The sequence below is a fragment of the Salvelinus sp. IW2-2015 genome, unplaced genomic scaffold, assembly GCF_002910315.2.
Source record: "Salvelinus sp. IW2-2015 unplaced genomic scaffold, ASM291031v2 Un_scaffold6381, whole genome shotgun sequence".
Lineage (NCBI taxonomy): Eukaryota > Metazoa > Chordata > Actinopteri > Salmoniformes > Salmonidae > Salvelinus > Salvelinus sp. IW2-2015.
This window is the reverse complement of record NW_019947644.1, coordinates 19,827-33,128: the sequence shown is the minus strand read 5'-3', so window position 1 is coordinate 33,128 and position 13,302 is coordinate 19,827. Positions and strand designations below refer to the sequence as shown.

The 13,302-nt window shown below is 48.0% G+C and overlaps 1 protein-coding gene across 1 annotated transcript in view; it reads left to right on the top strand.

Moving 5' to 3' along the window:
* The window catches only part of LOC139026926 (mucin-2-like), a 19,138-nt gene that overhangs the window by 848 nt on the left and 4,988 nt on the right, over positions 1 to 13,302 (top strand). The gene's annotated exons all lie outside the window — the stretch shown is intronic.

Genomic DNA, 13,302 nt, shown 5'->3' with positions numbered 1-13,302 from the left:
CCTCTCTTCTCTCTCTCTTCTCTCCTTCTCTCTCTCTCTCTTTTTTGGCCTCTCTCTCCTTTTCTCTCTCTCTTCCTCTCTCTTCTTCTCTCCTCTCTCTCTCTGCTCTCTCTCCTCTCTCTTGGCTCTCTCCACCGATGTCTTATTATTCTAACACTGCTGATGTCACCTTGTCGTATACTGCTTGCCAGAGAACACTCTACCTGGTTCTTCTCCCTCTTCATCTGTGTCTCTCTCTCTCCTCTCATTTTTTTTGTGAATTTTTTTCGTTTTCTTAGAATATATATGATATTTATTACATATTATTATTGGTTAATAGGATACCACCTTATTGCATCCGCAACAATTGCATTACCATAGGCTTTTAGGGTGAACTAATCTACACTTCTGTAGGCCTAATTTGAAGCTACGAGAATGTAGATGTTCGACCTTAAACATGTGATACCTGTCCAACAGGACAGATTGTAGCAGGAATGACATTTCCTCTCACGGAAGGTATAAAAACAACTACTTGAAGCCACGCCCCTACTAAGCTCTAGACTTCTGATCTGACCCGCCCATTTCTCAATAACCAAGGGCAAATGATCCAGCATCAGACAACCGGCAACCATGCTTTTTTAAAGAAAGGGCATAACTCCCAATTAAGTGGACCCAACTGCCTGCAAGCAGAGGCGCAGCCAAAACCCAGGAAGGGTTGGGGTTCCCAAACACCAGAAGCGGTTGCACAACAACCCAGAGGATTGGGCAGTCAACCCACAGCCAAACACCCAGAAGGGTGGGTCAAGCCAAAACAATCCCAGAAGGGTTGGGTCAACCAAACAACCCGAGAAGGGTGGGTCAACCAAACAACCCATGAAGGTGGCAGCAAATCTTGGGTCACTCAAAAGCAACCCAGAAGGGTTGGGCAGCCAAACAACCAGAAGGGTTGGTCAACCAAAAACGAATGTGCAACAACCCAGTTGCCAAAAGGGTTGGGTCAGCAAACAGCAGTGGCGCCAACACCCAGAAGGATGGTCAGCCAAACAACCCCGAAGGGTTGCGTCAGCCAAAACAACCCAGAAGGGATGTGTCAACACGAGGGTGCCCAAACAACCCAGAAGGGTTGGTACGGTAACCAACAGACCAAAAGGTGGCACAAACAACCGAGAAGGCGAACTGGGTCAGTCCCAACGAAACCCAGATAGGGTTGGGTAACCAAAACCAACCCAGAAGGTTGGTTTGTCAGCCAAACAAACCCAGACATGGTTGTGGTCAGACAGACCAAGGAAGTCACAACAAACCAGAAGGTTGGGTCAGTCCAAACACCAGAAGGGTATGGGTCAGCCAAACAACCCAGAAGGGTTGGGTCAGCACAAGTTCAACTCAAACACACCCAGAGAGGTTGGGCAGCCAAACAACCAGAAGGGTTGGGTCAGACCAAACAACCCAGAGGGTGTGCGTGCAGCCAACATACCCAGCAAGGGTTGGCGACCAACACCCAAGGTTCAACCAAACCGAAAGGTAACAAACCAGAAGGGTTTGGGCAGTCCAAACCAACCCAGAAGTGGTCAACCAAAAAACAACCCAGCACGTGTTGGGGTCAGCTCAAACAACCCAGAAGGGTTGGTCAATATCCAAAAATTCCAGAAGGTTGTGGTCCAGCCAAACAACCCAGAAGGGTTGGGTCAAGCCCAAAACCCAACATTTTTTGAGTGTCAAGAGACAGGGGAAAGTGGGTTGAGGAGAGGGATGAACTGGTCAGATGTAGGTGAGAAAATGGGAGGAGGGAAGACGGTGAGATGGAGAGGGGTCAGACATAGGACAACACATGAGAGAGATGAATGTTGCTTCATCGATGTGTGAACTGTCACAACTGAATAGCTCTCCATGCCAGCCACCGTTCTGTTTACTAGACTCTGATTGCTATTGCAGTGTCCTATACCTACTTATGGGCTACGTAAAGCCTACATAGTGCTTTATTGTCTCTCATTTTGATCGCATCAGAGAAGTTACTCACTGTTATCAAAGACTGGGAGGATTATAGATTTTCCTCTTAAATCGTGTGTGTGTGTGTGTGTGTGTGTGTGTGTGTGTGTGTGTGTGTGTGTGTGTGTGTGTGTGTGTGTGTGTGTGTGTGTGTGTGTGTGTGTGTGTGTGTGTGTGTGTGTGTGTGTGTGTGTGCGACTTGTGTAAAATAAAATAATAGCATCATTGATGTTTAAACTGTAACAGCTATTATACAGTATTTTCTTCCGTAGTGCTGAAATTCCTCCTTCCTATAAACAGTACTACAACAGTGAGCCAGAAGCATACCACCCTGCATTCCACTGCTGTCTTGCTTCTGAAGCTAAGCAGGGTTGTTCCTGGTCGGTTCCTGGGAAGCGAGACCAGATGCTCCTGGAAAGTGGTGATGGAGGGCCAGTAAGATGAAACTCATTCTCTGCGTCAACAACACAAAAAGCTGTCCCAGGCAGTGTTTGGGACATTACCCTGTGTATGGTGGTGTCTTTCAGATGGGATGTTAAACAGTGAAATGATAATCGTGTTGTCAGTCAACTAGTGACCTGGGTAAATATCAAGGTCTGGGTAACTGAAGATGCTGCTGCCTAGCCAGTGTTTAGTCTGAGACCTCTTCACTCCCATGCTAGTCTGTCTCTTCCATGTTACGTCAGACTGTTCACCGGACACAGGACTCAGACCGCATCACCCTTCAAACCAGTCCCCCGGCCCATGGTTGTCATGTCAGCACTGGATCATCTGGTAAACACACACACACACACACATGCGACACAAACACACAGATCCCGTTCAATTACATGGACACACTTACACGCACAGACATACCACACACGGACGAACAGTTATGCAAGTTTGCACACAGATGCAAACATCAACAAATACTGACAAGTGTGGCATGTACACACACAAACACGCACACACTACAGGCGATTAATGAGACTGCCAATTAGGAGCAGTGCCTGATCTGTCCAGACCCATCCAGTCATACCAGCCCCTTAAGCCAGCATTCTCAGGCCTGGTCCACACACCAAGTTCAGTGAGCCAGCATTACTCAGGCCTGGTCACCACACACCAGAGTTCAGTGAGGCCAGCATTACTCAGAGCCTGGTCACACACACCAGAGTTCAGTAAGGCCAGCATTACTCAGGCCTGGTCACACACACCAGAGTTCAGTAAGGCCAGCATTACTCAGGCCTTGTCACACACACCTAGATCAGTGAAGGCCAGCATTACTCAGGCCTGGTCACACACACCAGAGTTCAGTAAGGCCAGCATTACTCAGGCCTGGTACACACACCAGAGTTCAGTAAGGCCAGCATTACTCAGGCCTGGTCACACACACCAAGAGTTCAGTAGCCAGCATTACTCAGGCCTGGTCACACACACCAGAGTTCAGTAAGGCCAGCATTACTCAGGCCTGGTCACACACACCAGAGTTCAGTAAGACCAGCATTACTCAGGCCTGGTCACACTCACCAGAGTTCAGTAGGCCAGCATTACTCAGGCCTGGTCACACACACCAGAGTTCAGTAAGGCCAGTATTACTCAGGCCTGTCACACACACCAGAGTTCAGTAAAGGCCAGCATTTACTCCAGGCCTGGTCACACACACACCAGAGTTCAGTAAGGCCAGCATTACTCAGGCCAGTCAACACACCAGAGTTCAGTAAGGCCCAGCATTACTCAGGCCTGGTCACACACATCAGAGTTCAGTGAGGCCAGCATTACTCAGCCTGGTCACACACACCAGAGTTCAGTAAGGCCAGCATTACTCAGGCCTGGTCCACACACACCAGAGTTCAGTGAGGCCAGCATTACTCAGGCCTGGTCACACACACCAGAGTTCAGTAAAGGCCAGCATTACTCAGGCTCTGGTCACACACACCAGAGTTCAGTGAGGCCAGCATTACTCAGGCCTGGTCACACACACCAGAGTTCAGTACGGCCAGCATTACTCAGGCCAGGTCACACACACCAGAGTTCAGTAGGCCAGCATTACTCAGGCCTGGTCACACACACCAAGAGTTCCTAAGGGCCAGCATTACTCAGGCCTGGTCACCACACACCAGAGTTTCAGTAAGCCAGCATTACTCAGGCCTGGTCACACACACCAGAGTTTCAGTAGGCCAGCATTACTCAGGCCTGGTCACACACACCAGAGTTCAGTAAGGCCAGCATTACTCAGCCTGGTCACACACACCAGAGTTCAGTAGGCCAGCATTACTCAGGCCTGGTCACACACACCAGAGTTCAGTGAGGCCAGCATTACTCAGCCTGGTCACACACACCAGAGTTCAGTAGGCCAGCATTACTCAGGCCTGTCACACACACCAGAGTCCTTCCATGTATGTTACGAATTTCTAAGTGCTTCAGATCCTATTTCAATCTCTTTCAGTAAATAGAGGTTTGATATTGTCCTTCTTTGTTATGAATGTTTGTATACGCTACAGTACCTTTTGTGTGTTTGTATTATGAAATACTGTATATGTCAGATATAAATGTGTGTTTGTATGCTATTCCAGTTTTCCTACAGGCCTTAATGCTGTATATTAAGATACATGTATATGCTGTTGCTGTTCTCCATGTTACTGGCTTAAAGCTGAGCTGACAGCCCTTTTGCACTGTTTCGCTATGGCTTTAGTCATCAATCTAGCAAGAGGGCAATATGTTGTAGTGGCCCCCCACTGCATCGCAGTGCTTGAGACGTCACTACAGACCCGGGTTCGATCTCAGGCTGTGTTACAGTCGGCCGGACTGGGGAGGGTTTAGCCGGCTGGGATGTCCTTGTCCCATCACGGTCTAGCGACTCCTTGTGGCAGGCCGGGCGCCTGCAAGCTGATTTCGTCGCGAGCTGGACGGTGTTTCCTCCGACACCATTGGCGCGGCTGGCTTCTTGGTTAAGCGAGCAGTGTGTCAAGAAGCAGTTGTGGCTTGGCAGGGTTGTGTTTCGAGACGCATGGCTCTCGGCGTCGCCTCTCCTGAGTCCGTAGGAGAGTTGCAGCGATGGGACAAGACGCCAAGCCACACTCTTCTTGACACTACTTGCTCGACTAACCAAGTAAAGCCAGCCGCGCCAATTGTGTCGAGGAAACACCAGGTTTCGACATCAGCTGCGGTCGCATCGTGACCCAAATCAGCTTAAGGCGCGCCCCTACAGAGTGCGTAGAGTGATGGATCAGGACATCCCAGCTGCGGCTAATAGACCCCTTCCCCTATTTCACGGACCGACTGTAACACATGCCGCTGAGATCAACCCGGGTCTGAGTCGTGACGTCTCAAGCACTGCAATGCAGTGGGGGGCATCACTACAACATATGCCTCCTCGTTAGATTGTATGACAAAGCACATAGCCGGAAAACAGTGCAAAAATGGGCTGTCAAGCCTCAGCGCTTTAAGACCAGTAACATGATCCCTACATAGAGTAACACAGCATATCTAGCACTAGTACATGTATCTAATAATACAAGCATTAAGGCCTGTAGGAAAACTGAATAGCATACAAACACACATTTATATCTGACATATACAGTATTGTCATAATACAAACACACACAAAGGTACTTACCGTATACAAACATTTCATAATCAAAGAAGGACAATATCAAACCTCTATCACATGAAAGAGATTGAATAAAGGATCTTGAAAGCACTTATAAATTCGTAACAAATTACAAATGAAAGCCTGGTGTGTGTGATCCAGGTAGCAATCTGGCTACGTACTTGCCTCTATGCAGGCCTGAATGCTTTCACTACTCTGTGTGTGTGACCAGGCCTGAGTAATGCTGGGCCTCACTGAACTCTGTGTGTGGACCCAGGCCTATTAATGCTGGCTCTTGACTTGGTTTGTGAACAACCTGCAGAGATTGGCTCTTGTTTCGTATTGTGCATACCAGGTTCTAGAAGTAATGTAGCTCCGGCTACACCTGAACTCTGGTATGTGTGCCAGGCCTGAGTTAAGTGGTCCTCTACTGAACTCTTTTTTCTTGTGTTGTGTGTTTTTGAAACCCGGGGGGGCCTGGTAATTGCTGGCCCTTACTGAACTCTGGCTGTGTGACCGGCCATGAGTAATGGCTGGGCCTATGCTGACTCTGTGTGTTGTGACCAGGCTGAGTAATGCTGGCCTTAACTGTAACTCTGCGTGTGGTGTTGACCCATGGCCTGGAGATAGTGCTGCGCCTACTGAAACTCTGGTGTGTTGTGACTCTATGGTGCTCTGAGTAATGTGGCCTCAACTGAACTTGCTGCGTGTGTGTGATACTCAGGCCTGCCAGTAAATGTGGCCTTACTGAACCTGTGGTTATTGTTTGTGACCAGGGCCTGAGTAAGCTCGGCTCTCACTGAAACTCTGGGTGCTGTGTCCAGCCGTTGTAGATAATGTGCTGGCCTTACTGACTCATGGTGTGTGTGACCAGCCTGAGTGAATGCTGTGCCTGACTGAACTCTGATGTGTGTGACAGGCAGCTGCGAGTAAGCATGGCCTTACTGAACTCTGGCTGAGTGTGACCTGGCCTGAGTTAATGCTTGGCCTTACCTACTCTGGATGGACTGCCAATCTGGCCACTCCTGACAATGTGTGTCCCAGTTATGCTGAGTTAATGCTGCCCTTACTTGAACTCTGGGTGTTGTGAACCAGGCTCTGTAGTATGCTGGCCTGACTTAACTCTTGGTGTGTGACCCGATGGTCCCTACGCAGTAATGTGGCGTTACCTGAACTAATGGTTATAGTATGACGTACAGGCCTGAGTAATCGCTGGTCTGTACTTGATACTCTCTGGTGTTCTCCTGTGTGACCACGCTCTGCATGTAATAGTGCCTGCCTTACTGAACTTGGTGTGTGTGACCAGGCTTGTAATCTGTTCATCTGACTTGGTGTGTGTGACCATGCCTTGAGAATGCTGGCCTTACTGAACTCTGGTGTGTTGACCGGCTGAAATCCTGGCCACTGACCTGAGGTGGTGAGTGATTGCTGGCCTCTACTAACTCTGGTGCTGTTTGACCAGGCCTGAGTAATGCTGGCCTTTACTGAACTCTGGTGTGTGTGACCAGGCCTGAGTAATGCTGGCCTTACTGAACTCTGGTGTGTGTGACCAGGCCTGAGTAATGCTGGCCTCACTGAACTCTGGTGTGTGTGACCAGGCCTGAGTAATGCTGGCCTCACTGAACTCTGGTGTGTGTGACCAGGCCTGAGTAATGCTGGCTTAAGGGGCTGGTATGACTGGATGGGTCTGGACAGATCAGCACTGCTCCTAATTGGAGTCTCATTATCCTGTTAGTGTGTGCGTGTTTGTGTGTGTACATGCACACTTGTCAGTATTTGTTTGTGTTTGCATCTGTGTGCAAACTTGCATCCGTCCGTCCGTGTGTGTATGTCTGTGCGTGTGTGTGTCCATGTAATTGAACGGGATCTGTGTGTTTGTGTCCATGTGTGTGTGTGTGTGTGTTTACCAGATGCCAGTCTGACATTGACACCATGGCCGGGGGATGGTTGAGAGGGTGATGCGGTCTGAGTCTGTGTCGTAACAGCTGACGTAACATGAAGAGACAGACTAGCCTGGGAGTGAAGACTCAGACTAAACACTGGCTAGGAGCAACACTCCAGTACCCAGACTCTTATTTTACCAGGTCACTTGACTGACAACACGTTCTCATTTCCACTGTTTAACATCCCATCTGAAAGACACCACCATACACAGGGTAATGTCCCCAATCACTGCCCTGGGACAGCTTTTTGTGTTGTTGACCAGAGGAATGAGTTCCTCTTACTGGCCCTCCAACACCACTTCCAGGAGCATCTGGTCTCGCTTCCAGGAACCGACCAGGACCAACCCTGCTTAGCTTCAGAAGCAAGACAGCAGTGGAATGCAGGGTGGTATGCTTCTGGCTCACTGTTGTAGTACTGTTTATAGGAAGGAGGATTTCAGCACTACGGAAGAAAATACTGTATAATAGCTGTTACAGTTTAAACATCAATGATGCTATTATTTTATTTTACACAGTCGGCACACACACACACACACACACACACACACACACACACACACACACACACACACACACAACACACACACACACACACACACACACACACACACACACACACACACACACACCACACACACACACACACAGCCAAAACACCAAAACCCAACAAAACTTTAAAGGAAAAATCTATAATTCACCAGTCTTGATACAGTTGAGTAACTTCTCTGATGCGATCAAAATGAGAATCAAATAAAAGCAACTGATGTAAAGGACTTCAGTAGCCCGATAAGTAAGGTTATATAATAGGACACTGCATAGCATCAGAGTCATAGATAAACAGAAACGGTGGACTTGCATGGAGACTCTATATCAGTTAGTGATCAGTTGCAATCACATCGCATGGAGCTAAATACATTCTCTCTCTCTGGTTGTCCTATTCTGACCCCTCTCCTTCCATCTCACGTACTTCCTCTCCTCCATTTTCTCACCCTACATCTGACCCCAGTTCATACCCTCTCTCAACCCCACTTTCCCCTGTCTCTTGACACTCAAAAAATATGTTTGGGTTGTTGTGGCTTTGACCCAACCCTTCTGGGTTTTGGCTGACCAAACCCTTCTGGGTTTTTGAGATTGACCAACCCTGTGGTTTGTTTGAGGCTGACCTCCAACACGGTGCTGGGTTGTGTTGGTATGACCAACCTTCTGGGTTGTTTGGACTGACCCAAACCCTTCTGGTTGTTTTGCTGACCCAACCCTTTCTGCGGTTGTTTGGTTGAACCCAACCTTCTGGGTTGTTGGTCTCTGACCCAACCCTTGCTGGATGTTTGGCTCCTGACACCACAACCCTTGGGTTGTTTGGTTGACCAACCCTTCTGGGTGTTTTTGTTTGGCTGCCCAACCCTTCTGGGTTGTTTGGTGACCCAAACCCTTCTGGGTTGTTTGGCTGACCCTAACCCTTCTGGTTTTTGGCTCTGACCCAACCTCTGTTTGTTTGTGCCTAACCTCAACCCTTCTGGTTGTCTTGTCTGACCACAACCCTTCTGGGTTTGTTGGCTGACCCAACCCTTCTGTTGGTTGGACCACTCTGTTTGGTTTGACCCAACCCTGATCTGAGGTTTCGTTGGTGACTGAATTCTTCTGCGTACCCAATCCCTTCTGGGTTGTTTGGCTGACCCAACCCTCTGGGTTGGTTTGGCTGACCAACCCTTGGGTTTTTGCTGACCATGGGTGTTGCGCTGACCCAACCCTCTGTTGCTGTGACACTTGGTTGTTTGGCTGCCCAACCCTTGCTGGTTGTTTGAGTGACCCAACCCTTCTGGTATGTTTTGGCTGACCCAACCCTTCATGGGTTGTTTGGCTTGACCCACCCTTCTCAGGGTTGTTTGGTTGACCCAACCTTCGCTCGGTTGTTTTGCTGACCCAACCCTTCTAGGGTTGGGACCCTCTGTTTTGGTTGCCAACCTTCTGCTGATGGTTGACACTTCTCGGACTGACCAACTCTGTGTTGGTACCAATCCTCTGGGTTGTTTGGTCTGACCCACTCGTTCTCCCAACCCTTCCTGGGGTTTGCCCAAACTCGCTGGTGCAGGTTGGGGCCACTAATTGGATTATGCTTTCTTTAAAAAAGATGGTTGACCGTTGTTCTATGCTGGATCATCGTAGCTTGATTGAGAAATGGGTCGGTCAGATCAGAAAGTCTAGAGCTTAGTAGGCGGCGTGCGCCTTCAAAGAGTTGTTTTATCCATTTCCGTGAGAGAAAATGTCATTGCCTGCTCAATCTGTCTGTTGCACGGTATCACGATGTTTAAGGTCGAACATCTACATTCTCGTAGCTTCAATTAGGCCTACAGAAGGCTAGAAGTTCCCTAAAAAGCCTATGTAAATGCCATTGTTGGGATGGCAATAAGGTGGTATACTATATTAACCAATAATAATATGGTAATAATAATTCATAATATTCTAGAGAACGAAAATTCACAAAAAAATCAGAGAGAGACGAGAGCACAGATGAGAGGGAGAAGAGACCAGCTAGAGTGTCTCTGCAAGCAGTTATACGACAGGTGCATCAGCAGTGTTAGAATAATAACAGACATCGGTGGAGAGAGCCAAGAGAGAGGACGAGAGAGCAGAGAGAGAGAGAGAGCGTAAGAGGAAGAGCGAAAGAGAAGAGAGAAAAGGAGAGAGAGAGAAGAGAGCAGAGAAGAGAGAGAGAAGAGAGAGAAAATAAATAGTCAAGAGAAAGAGGAAGCGACCAAGAGAGGGAGAGAGAGAGACCAGTAAAGCGAAAGATTAACAGTCGAAAGCCCAAATATGTCTGAGCAGTGGCGCGCAGTGTGAGTACGTCAGCCAAGATGCATCGGCAGAAATGTGCGAGAGGACAGAGGATGATGTGGAAAAAGCAGAAGCGAGAGGAGAGAGACCCAGAAGACCTGCCAGAAGACCAGTCCTTCCTCTCCTCAAGCCTCCTCATCACCTTTCCATCCTCTCGCTCTCGAGTCCCCTTACTCTACTCTCCTACACATCCCCTATCTCGCCTCATCCCCAGATTCACTCCCCCATCCTTACCCGCTTCAGCCCCCCTATCCCACTCTCACCTCTACCATCCCTCGCCCTCTCTCTAGCTCCCAATCCCCACCTCTCTAGCCCTTCTCTGCTTTCCATCTAGCTCCCACTGCACTCACTCATCTCCCATCGCGCCTTGAGACTGTCTCGTATTGGTATCTGGGCAGGCCCTGCTCTGCCAACTAACACACACTGGTCGAAGCTGCATCACACACACACCACACACACCAACACCATACCCAACACACACATACACACAGACACGACAACACACACACACACACACACACCGAACACAATCACACACACACCAACACACACACACACACACACACCACACACACACAACACACACAAACACACACACACACACACACACACATACACACACAGCACAGGCAACAACCATCAGACCACACACAGCACAGACATACACACATGGAAGAAGACATGATACGCACAGAACAGGTACACACCAACACAAATAACACACCTACTGACAAGCAGAGATGTGAGACTGTAGTGTAACACATTACCACGGAGATGCCACAACACACACACAACACAACACAGCAAGCTTATCGTAATACATCCTGTCCACCTTAATCCAAGTTATCCATTGACCCTATGACGGGCACCCTAATCTTTCATTCCCCTCTCTATCCTCTACCTCCCCCCTCTATCGATCCTCCTCCCTCTCACGTATTATGACCTTTCCACGACCGCCTCCCCCTCTTCCATTGTCTCCGCTTCTCCATCCCCCTTTCGTTATCTTGCCTTTCCACTCCAGGACAGTTAAAGCAAACAACGACGCACGCCGCACCACACACAGCACACACGCACGCACGCACGCACACACACAACACACGCACGCACACGACGCCACGCACGCACGCATGCACACACACACACACCACCGCACACACGCACGCACACGCACACACATCGAACGAGGCATTATGCCAGCATCAGCAATTACCGCTCGACTGCTTACAAACTGTGCTGTGCACACAACCACACCTCTCCTTTCTGATTCTGCCAGAAAGTCTATTAGGTTATTAGTAGAGAGAGGACTGACTCCATCCTTTCCCGTGGGTTTCTTCAGCTAGCCTGTAGACACAGTAGGAGAACATGAGTCTGATGGGGAACAATCAACATACTGTGATGAACATTACTGTCAGCATTCACAGATATGTGTTAATGTGTTAGGACCATTGTGTGTTGTGTTTATTGACATAACATTAATTAAGGATAGCCATCTTTTAGAGGGGATAGCAAAGTTAACAATAATTATATGCCCATTTTAGCAGACACTTTATCCAAATGCGACTTAGTCATGCGTGCATACAACTACCGGTCAAAAGTTTTAGAACACCTACTCATCAGGGTTTTTATTTATTTTGTACTATTCTACATTGTAGAATAATAGTGACGACACAAACCTATGAAAATAACACATTGGAATCATGGTTTAGTAACCAAAAAGAAGTGTTAAACAAATCAAAAATAATTTATATTTGAGATTCTTCAAATAGCCACCCTTTGCCTGATTATAGTTTTGCACCCACTTAGCATTCTCTCAACCAGCTCACCTGGAATGCTTTTCCAACCAGTCTTGAAGGATTCCCACATTATGCTGAGCACTTGTTGGCTGCTTTCCTTCACTGCGTGTGGTGCGACTGCACAGAGAATTTGGAGGCCAAAGCATCTGATGCCGAGCACTCCAACACTCTCTTCTTTGACAATAGCCCTTACCACAGCCTGGAGTGTGTTTGGTCATTGTCCTGTTGAAAAACAAATGATAGCCCACTAAGACCAAACCAGATGGGATGCGTATCCTGAGATGCTGTGGTAGCCTTGCTGGTAAGTGTGCCTGGAATTCTAAAAAAATCACAGACCAGTGTCACCAGGCAAAGCCACCATCACACCTCCTCCATGATTCACGGCGCGGAACCAACATGCAGAAGATTCATCCGTTAAAACCCACACCGCTTTACAAGACACGCGTTGAACTTAAAATTCTCAAATTTGGACTCCAGACCAAAGACAATTTCCACTGGTCTAATGAGCATTGATCATATTTCTTGGCCCAAAGCAAGTCTCTTCTTATTATTGGTGTCTTTAGAGTGGTTTTCTTGGCAGCAATCGACCATGAAGGCTGATTGACGCAGGTCTCCTAACAGTTGATGTTGAGATTGTCTGGTTACTTGAACTCTGTGAATCATTATTTTGCGGCTGCCAATATTCTGATGCGGGTAACTCTAATGAAAGCTTACCTCTGCAGCGGAGGTAACCTCTGGCGTCCTCTCCATCCTGTGGCGGTCCTCATGAGAGGCCGTTTCATCATAGCGCCTTGATGGTTTTTGCAACTGCCACTTGAGAAACTTTCAAAGTTTCTTGAAGTCTTTCCGTATTGACTGACCTTCATGTCTTCACAATAATGAGGACTGTCGTTTCTCTTGCGTATTTTGAGCCTGGTCTTGCCATAGATATGGACTGTCTTTTACCAGAAATAGGGCTATCTTCTATTTACCCAACCAACCTTGTTCACACACAACTGATTTGCTCAACATGCATTAAGAAGGAAAGAATTCCCACAAATGGAACTTTAAGAAGGCACACCTGTTAATTGAAATGCATTCCAGGTGACTACCTCATGGAAGCTGGCTTAAGAAATGCCAATAGTGCACCCAAGGCAAAATGTGTCTATTCTGTAGAATCTCACATATTTATTTTAACATTTTTTGGGTTACTACATAT